Source organism: Dipodomys ordii, unplaced genomic scaffold (genome assembly GCF_000151885.1).
Source record: "Dipodomys ordii isolate 6190 unplaced genomic scaffold, Dord_2.0 Scaffold62, whole genome shotgun sequence".
Taxonomy (NCBI): domain Eukaryota; kingdom Metazoa; phylum Chordata; class Mammalia; order Rodentia; family Heteromyidae; genus Dipodomys; species Dipodomys ordii.
This window is the reverse complement of record NW_012267278.1, coordinates 3,104,555-3,112,653: the sequence shown is the minus strand read 5'-3', so window position 1 is coordinate 3,112,653 and position 8,099 is coordinate 3,104,555.

The following is an 8,099-nucleotide window of genomic DNA, read 5'->3' as shown; positions in this document are numbered from 1 at the left end:
GCTGGAGTTGAACTTGTGATCCTCTTGCCTCAAACTCTAGAATGTTAAGATTAGAAGTGTGTGCTACTATCCCAGTATGTGTTATTTTTGAAACCAGATATCCCTAGGCAGGCCATGTTGCCTTCCAACTTACTGTCCTCCTCAGCCTCTCAAGTGTTAGAATCATAGTGGGGCCAGCACAACCAGCAGAGCACCACTTTGAATTCAGGCTCCATTCAGTTAGACAAATGCCATCATACAATTCTCAGTATGGATAAAACCTATGATGGTCCCCAAGCCACATTCTTTTTTGTTTTGTTTTTTTTCCTTTTTTCTTGCCAGTCAGTCCTGGAGCTTTGGCACTGTCCTGAGCTTTTTTTTTCTTTTTCTTTTTGCCCATGCTGGTTCTAGGGCTTGAACTCTGAGTCTGGGCAATGTCTCTGAATTTTTTTTTTTTTTTTTGGTCGGCTGTAGGGCCTGAACTCTGGGACTGGGCGCTGCCCCTCAGCTCTTCAGCTCAAGGCTAGCGCTCTACCACTTGAGCCACAGCGCCACTTCTGGCTTTTTTTTCTGCTTATGTGGTGCTAAGGAATCGAACCCAGGGCCTCATGCATGCAAAGCAAGCACTCTACCACTAAGCCACCTTCCCAGCCCCTGTCCCTGAACATTTTTTTTTTTTGGTTGGTCCTGGAGCTTGAACTGTGGGCCTGGACGCAGGTCCCTCAGCTCTTCAGCTCAAGGCTAGCACTCTACCGCTTGAGCCACAGCACCACTTCTGGTTTTCTGAATGGTTTATTGGAGATAAGAGTTTCACGGCCTTTCCTGCTTGGGCTGGCTTGAACCCAGATCCTCAGATCTCAGCCTCCTAAGTAGCTAGGATCATACGCAACTTTTATGCTCAAGTATAGCTAGTGCTCTTTAAGCCTCAGCTCAACTCCAGTTTTCTGGTGGTTAATTGGAGATAAGAGTCTCGGGGCTGGGAAGGTGGCTCAGTGGTAGAGCGCTTGCCTTGCATGCTCAAGGCCCTGGGTTCGATTCCTCAGTACCACATAAGCAAAAAGAAAAAAGCCAGAAGTGGCGCTGTGGCTCAAGTGGTAGAGCGCTAGCCTTGAGCTGAAGAGCTGAGGGACAGCGCTCAGGGCCAGAGTTCAGGACCCACTACCGGACCCAAAAAAAAAAAAAAAAGAGTCTCTAGGAGTGGCTCACGCCTGTAATCCTAGCTGTTCAGGAGGCTGAGATCTGAGGATTGTGGTTCAAAGCCAGCCTGGGAGGAAAGTCCGTGAGACTCTTATCTCCAATAAACCACTAGAAAACCGGAAGTGACGCTGTGGCTCAAGCCCTTGAGCTGAAGTGTGCAGGGACAGTGCCCAAGCCCAGAATTCAAGCCCCACGACCAACCAAAAAAAAAAAGAGTCTCAAGGACTTTCCTGCTGGGGCTAGCTTCAAACTGTGATCCTTAGATCTTAGCCTCCTGAGAGCAAGGATTACTGGTAAGACACTAGTGCTCAGCAATACTTCAGGTTTTTTGTTTTTTTTTACTGGTGCTTAATTGAAGACAAGAGTTTCATGGACTTTCCTACAATATCTCAGCCTCCTGAGTAGGTTGAATTATAGGTGTGAGCCAGTTGAGCTTGACTCCTCTTTTTTTTGTCAGTCATGGGGCTTAAACTCTGGGTCTGGAGTTCTGGGCACTGTCCCAGAGCTTCTTTTGCTCAAGGCTAGCACTCTACCACTTGAGCCACAGCACCACTTCCAGTTTTCTGGTGGTTAATTGGAGATGGGTCTCATGGACATTCCTGCCCAGACTCCTTTGAACTATGATCCTCAGATCTCTGCCTCCTGAGTAGCTAGGATCATACGCATGAGCCACCAGCACCCAGCCCTAAGCTCCCTTTTGTTCAAGGTTAGTGTTCTACCACAGTGCCTCTTCTAGCTTTCTCTGTGATTAATTATAGATAAGAGTCTCACAGCTTTCCCAGCTCTCTCTTCTCTTTTCTAGCTCTTTTTTCTTTTTCCCAGCTCTCTCTCTTTCCCAGCTCTCTCTTCTCTTTTCTAGCTCTTTTCTCTTTTTCCCAGCTCTCTCTCTTTTTCTAGCTCTCTTCTCTTTCCCAGCTCTCTCTTCCCAGTCAAAAAAAGAAAAGAAAAAAACAAAAAGAAAATTAAAAAAAGAGTCTCACAGACTTTTCTGCCAGGGCTGGCTTTGAACCATGATCCTCAGATCTCAGCCTCCTGAGTAGCCAGGATTACTTGTGTGAGCCATCAGTGCCCAGCCCAAACCACATTCTAATGTTCATTCTCCTCAACCCACCCATAAAACGGGGAACAATATATCCTGCTGTCCATCTTCAGGACAAGTTCTGTCATAGGGTGAGAATGTAGAGGTGTGTATACATTTTGCTTCAGACATCTGTATGAATGAAAAAAAATTAAGAACTATAATTTACTTTCTACTTGAGCCCTATCCTTTTCCTTTTTGTGTGCCAGTTCTAGAGCTTGAACTCAGAGCCTGGGCACTGTCTCTAAGCTTTTTTGCTCAAAGCTAGCACTTTACCACTTGAGTCACAATTCCACTTCCAGCTTTTTGGTGGCTAATTAGAGATGAGTGTCTCAAGGACTTTCCTTCCAGAGTTGGCTTCAAACCATGATCCTCAGATCTCAGCCTTCTATGTAACTAGGATTATAGGTGTGAGCCCTATCCATTTAAGTACCCAGCCATTACAGCAATGAAAAACAGATGACTGCTTAATAATACATTAGGATATTCCATATTTATTAGTATTTTGTTTCTTGATCATACCATGGGCAATTTCTTTCTTTTTCTTTTTGTTTGAGATCGGAACTCGAACTCACTATTTGATGCTTGCTTTTGCTTATTTTCCAGTGCTCCATGAGCAATTTCTGAATTAAATTACACTTTTCGGGCTGAAGATGTAGCCCAGTAGTAGAGTGTTTGCCTAGCATGCACAAGACTGGATTCGATCCTCAGCAGGGGAAAGAAAAATCTTTTAATCAGACCCATGGCCTTTACTATTGAGCGGCACCTATAGCCAGTTATGAGTTTGTTTTTTTAAAAGCTTTTAATAAATTGCTATATCAAAGGAAGTTAACTCAGCAGCTGGAAGTTGTTTTTGTGTTTTTGTCAGTCATGGGGCTTGAACTCAGGGCCTAGACCCTGTCCTGAGCTCCCTTTTGCTCAAGGCTGGAGCTCTACCACTTTGAGCAACAGTGCCCCTTCTGGTTTTCTAGTGGATAAATGGAATGTCATAGACTTTCCTACCTGGACTAGCAGGGACCTGGGATGCTCAGGTCTCAGCCTCTTGAGTAGCTAGGATTACAGGCGTGAGCCACCAGCTCCTGGCTTGAAAGTTTTAGCTACTGAGTTAACAATAAACACGATTCCAGTTACTATTGCGCCATCATTGGTTTAAAGCAGTAACGTTAGTGAACTATCACTGGTTTAAGGGGCTAGCCCTGAACAACTGTGCTCAGGAAGATGATGGATGGGGCAGGTGGTTCACTGAAATGCCCTTTGTTTTGTCTTTTTCTTTGGTGTGTGAGAGAGCTGCTAGTCTCTGCATGGTCCTGATCTGTGTAGTCAGGAGTCAGGCAAGAATACTAGAAAAACACCAGATGAAAATCCTTCAAGTAAGCTGCTTGCTCCCCTCCTGACCCATGGAATCAACCAGGAGTAAAGAGGGACAATTGCCTTTAGAACCAACTGTGGGAGTTTTCAGAAAAAAGACCAGAGGATCTAATAATGCATATTTACCGTTTCTTCCTCTGAGTATTATACATTATACACCTAAAAAGTTGTACGTTTCTTCCTCTGATGAAATGCAAACCATTAAAAATAAAAAGCAGGGCCGGGAGTGTGGCTTAGTGTTAGAATGCTTGCCTGGCATGCATGAAGCCCTGGGTTCAATTCCTCAGTACCATATAAACAGAAAAAGCCAAAAGTGACCCTGTGGCTCAAGTGGTAGAGTGCTAGCCTTGAGCAAAAGCAGCTCAGGGAGTTCAAGCCCCAGGACTGGCAAAAAAAAAAGAAAAAAACAGCAAAGCGAGTTGCAGGTGCGTACCTGTAATCCTCGCTGTTGAAGTGGTTGAGTTCTGAGGGTTGTGCAGGAAAGTCAGGAGGAAAGTCCATGAGACTCTTATCTCCAAATAACCAATAAAAAGCCAGAAATGGAGCTGTGGTTCATGTGGTAGAACACTAGCCCTGAGCAAAAAACACTCAAGGACAGCAACAAGACCCTGAGTTCAGGCTCCAGGACTGGCACAAAATAAGTAAATGAAATAAAATAAAAACTATGATACAGGAAAGCTAAGGCCTCTGTAGCCACACAGCTCTTCACTATACCAGTGTTATCCTTCTCCATTTTGGTAAGTAAATGGGGATTGGTAGGAAATGCATTTGTGAGCCTGGCCAGACAGAGGAAGTGCCTGGAAAAATTACATTATTCTTAAATACCAAAAGGGCAAAACTTAAAAGTTAAAACTAGGAAGAAGTTGAAAAAGCAGTTAAGCAACCCTCTCCTTTACCTGCTTTTAGATGTTAACCTACAAGATTCGGGATGAGGGGGCTATCTAAATTTGTTTTATCTTTGAAATATAGGACGAGCTATCTTTATCTGCCTTCTTTGAAGTGGTAAAAATCTGGATAGAGATAAAAAGTGAGCAAAGCCTGTCAGGACTCCTGAAGGTTAACCATTTGGGGCAGACCTCACCCTTCTCAGTCACCCTAAACAGTAGTTTTAAGATTAAACCTTGTAGCCTGGGGCCTGTGGCTCACGCCCTTAATCCTAGCTACCCTGTAGGCTGAGATCTGAGGATCGTAGTTTAAAGTTAGCTGGGGCAGGAAAGTCTGTAAGACTCTTCAATAAACTATTCAGAAAAAGCTGAATGTGGCGCTGTGGCGCTGTGGCGCTGTGGCTTTGAGCACAAAGAGGCTCAGAGAGAGCTCTGAGTTCAAGCCCCAAGACTGGCAAGAACAAGGAAAAAGATTATGAGTTGTTAGATGTGACAGCTCTTCCCAGTTTTAAGAGTTTGACAGCTTTAGAGAAGAGGAAATGTTTCTCTTCTTCTCACCTTTTCTCTATTTTAACCTGTTGTTCTAAAAGAAATCCTTTTTTGGGGGGCTGGGAAGGTGGCTCAGTGGTAGAGCGCTTGCCTTGCATACATGAGGTCCTGGGTTTGATTCCTCAGCACCACATAAGCAAAAAGAAAAAAGCCAGAAGTGGCATTATGGCTCAAGTGGTAGAGCGCTAGCCTTGAGCTGAAGAGCTGAGGGACAGCGCCCAGGCCCAGAGTTCAGGCCCCACGACTGGATCCTAAATAAATAAATAATAAAATAAAATAAATCCTTTTTTAAAAATTTGATACTTTTTTCCCCCTTCTGGTACTTTGGGCCTTATGCTCAATCTTGTTTATTTTTTGCTCAATACGGGTACTCTACCATTTGTGCCACAGTTTTGTTCCATTCGGTCTTTTTGCCTAGTTAATGGGAGAGAGTCTCAAGGACTTTTCTGCCTCAGCTGACTTCCTACTCTGATTCTTCAAATCAGCTCCTGAACAGCTAGGATTACAGGTGTGATCCATCAATCCCAGCTGAAAGGTTTCTAATGAGTGGATTTCAAGAATGTGTGATTTTGCGTGGAAATCAGGAAGCTGAAGTTCCTCCCTGCTCCCCCCCCGCCCCCCCCTGTCCCCCATTCCACCCATCTGACATTTCCAAAGGATCTCTCACCTAGTTTCCAGGCACTGAATGTGCCTTCCTCCAGCTTATACTCTTCAGGAATTTGGAGCATGTGCCTCACAGCGTTATAAAGGTGATCAAGACCACTTCCTGCCTAAATAAAGGTCTGCACTCACGCAGTTGGCAGAAGATGAGAACAGTTTGGAAGAGAGCTTCGTCAGTTTTCATGTATGCAAAGCTTTCAGAACTAAATGTTTACTGAACACCTATGCTTACAAAGCCTTGAGTCTTCAGAGGAATAAAGAAAACTCACAGGCTGGGTACCTATGGCTTGTGCCTGTGATCCTAGCTACTCAGGAGGCTGAGATCTGAGGATCTCAGTTTGAAGCCAGCCTGGGACAGCAAAGTCCCTGAGTCTTAGCGCCAATTAACCACTCAAAAACTGGAAGTGGAGCTGTGGCTCAAAGTGATAGAGTGGTAGCCTTGAGCAAAAGAGCTCAGGGACAGCACCCAGGTCCTGGGCTCAAGCCCCACCACCAGAAAAAAAAAAAAAAGTCAAGTTAGCCTCAAACCATGATCCTTAGAGCTCAGCCTTCTGAAGGGCTAGGATTACAGGTGTGAGCCACCAGCACCCAGCTTGTCCTTCCATTTCTGTGCTCTTTTCTCACCCTCTCAAAGACAGATAAATGGACAAACATGACAAGAAGAAAACAAAAACGGCAACAAAAAAACCCTTTTGTTTCCATTCCCTGGAGTCCATTTGGATAAGTATTATCTTATGAGATGCACATGGGGATTGTGCCTTTGTGTTCCTCTCCTAAGGGTATCCTCCTTTGGTCTCATTGCACACACATTAATTTAAAAACTGGTGGGCACCAGTTGCTCACACCTATAATCCAAATGATGCATGATTAGGTGGGTTCTGGTTTTCTGGAGCCATATAGAAATAAATCCAGAAACTGAAAACTAGAAGGAGGAAGAGTTTATTGCAAAGTGAAAGAAAAAAAATGCTATTACTATTAAGGAGTGGAGCCCCTAGTCTGTTTGGCTGTGGTGTCTGCCTTTATCCCCTACTCCCTAAGGAAAAAAAAAAAACAACAGAGAAATCCCAGCTATCCTGACTTTAAGCCTTTATCCAAGTCACAACACCATTTATTTTAGGTTTTTAATAAGAGGTAGCTGAGTAAGAACTGCACCACGCATGTAGTATTCAGGTAAGGAATAGGTTTATTCAGTAGACCTGCTGGGACCAGGCAAGGCTGGCATTCCACGTGGCTGGGAAAGGCCTGGGAATGAGCCTGGGAATGAGACAGAGCTGGGAAGAGAGGAAAGAGCTAGAAAAGAGCAGAGAGAGCAGGGAGAGAGAGAAGAAAGGAACAGAGAGAATAGAACAGAGAGAGCAGAGAAACAGAGAGAGCAGCAAGAACAGAACAGAGAGAGCAAGAACAGAGAGAGAGCGACAGGGCCTGCACTAGGCCTTATCTAGGGTATGGGCGGAGAAGGGTGTGGCCACATCAAATTCAGATGTGACCTCAGCGGATGCAGATGTGACCTCTTCCAGGTGTCCCAGTTGCCTAGGTAATGCAAGTACTGGGTGGAGACTTTGCTGTGAGGAGGGTGGAGTCTGCTAGCCATCCAGGAGCGGACCTTACCATCTAGGGACACCTTGCTTTCTCTACACACTAAAGAATTAAAAGGCAGGAAGTGTTTAAGGGAAACAGTAAATTTATCTGAAAGTGAGAGGAAAGATGTGGAAGCAAGCAGAGAAACTCCACCTAGAGAGCGAATTAAACAGGAGTTGAGCCCTCTCAGAGGGCAGTATTATACTATGGGGCTCCTTCTGCATCTCCTTGCCTGGGCTTTGCCTGATACCTTAATGGCTTGTGCCTGTGCTGTCTCTGCCCTTTGCATTGGCTGTGTAGGCACCCCAGGGGCATTATGGGAATAACGAGCATTTGAGCAGGAGTCTAGGATATTAGGGGAACAAGACGTATCATGAGGGGATACTTTATTGGCCATGTGCTATGTCTGCCACTTTTTCTCTGTATGTAACAGTTCCCTTTTGTCTCCTACTGGCTACTTAGAAGGCTAAGATCTGAACATCCCAGTTTGAAGCCAGCCATGGCAGGAGAGTCTGTGAGAAATTTATTTCCAGTTAACCAACAGAAAGCCACAAGTGGAGCTGTAGCTAAAGAGGTAGCACAACAAGGGCTGGGAAGTTGGCTCAGTGGCAGAGCGCTTGCCTTGCATGCATGAGGCCCTGGGTTCGATTCCTCAGTACCACATAAGCAGAAAAAAACAAAAGCCAGAAGTGGCGCTGTGGCTCAAGTAGTAGAGCGCTAGCCTTGAGCTGAAGAGCTGAGGGACAGCGCCCAGGCCCAGAGTTCAGGCCCCACAACCGGACCAAAAAAAAAACAAACAAAAAGAG